This window comes from Octopus bimaculoides, chromosome 24, assembly GCF_001194135.2.
Source record: "Octopus bimaculoides isolate UCB-OBI-ISO-001 chromosome 24, ASM119413v2, whole genome shotgun sequence".
In the NCBI taxonomy this organism is placed as follows: domain Eukaryota; kingdom Metazoa; phylum Mollusca; class Cephalopoda; order Octopoda; family Octopodidae; genus Octopus; species Octopus bimaculoides.
Genome location: NC_069004.1, coordinates 26,156,599 through 26,157,690, shown reverse-complemented (window position 1 = coordinate 26,157,690; position 1,092 = coordinate 26,156,599).

Genomic DNA, 1,092 nt, shown 5'->3' with positions numbered 1-1,092 from the left:
CTATAGCCTCGGGCTGACCAAAACCTTGTGAGTGGATTTGGTAGACGGAAACTGAAAGGAGCCCGTCGTATATATGTATATATATGTGTGTGTTTGTATATGTTTGTGTGTCTGTGTTTGTCCCCCTCCCCAACATCGCTTGACAACCGATGCTGGTGTGTCTACGTCCCTGTAACTTAGCGGTTCGGCCAAAAAGACCGATAGAATAAGTACTAGGCTTACAAAGAATAAGTGCTAGGGTCGATTTGCTCGACTAAAGGTGGTGCTCCAGCATGGCCACAGTCAAATAACTGAAACAAGTAAAAGAGTAAAAGAGAAACTCGGCCTTAATCCCAATCATGGAAGTAACCTCGTACCTCACCTAATCTCATCATGAACAACACTCGACTAAAGATTATACAAATGCTAGACTTTATAATGTCTGATAATCCCTCAAATAGCAAGAATTATCCTGTTTCGGTTCTTACGATTACCATCAGCTCTACCACTACTACTACCACCGCTGCTGCTGCCACTACTACACACAGCACACAGAGATCTCATAAACCATTTGCATCTGAAACAAACAAATACCAGTTCTCTTTCCTGCAAAATATTTGTAGGAGATATATCGGATTCCTGAGCAAGTATCGAAACCCGAGTCTTCACGTTCGTTCCTTTTGCGCTCGGATTGTGCCCTTAAATCCCATTTGTTTAACCTGTCAAATTCGCCATCAACTTAAGTTAAATAGACGTTAATCTAGATCAGGGGTTTTCAAACAGTGGTCCGCAAGGACAAGACAGGGGGTCCGTGGACAGCAAATACTTTTTATGGGCAATTTGATTTTATACATGTTTTTTTAATCGAAATCTTTTAATTGACAATAAACCTATTTGTTAAATAACGTTAAATAAATAAATGTAAAAATATATGTTATTTTAAGCAAATATTTATGTATAAATTTCATAAGCGTTTATAAGGAGGTCCCTAAGGTAAAGCCTGAAATATAAAGGGGTCCGCAAGTCAAAAAGTTTGAAAACCCCTGATCTAGATAACCCTCATTCAATTCTATTTTCAGTGACCTTGTTCAGCTTTAACACGGATGTATATCC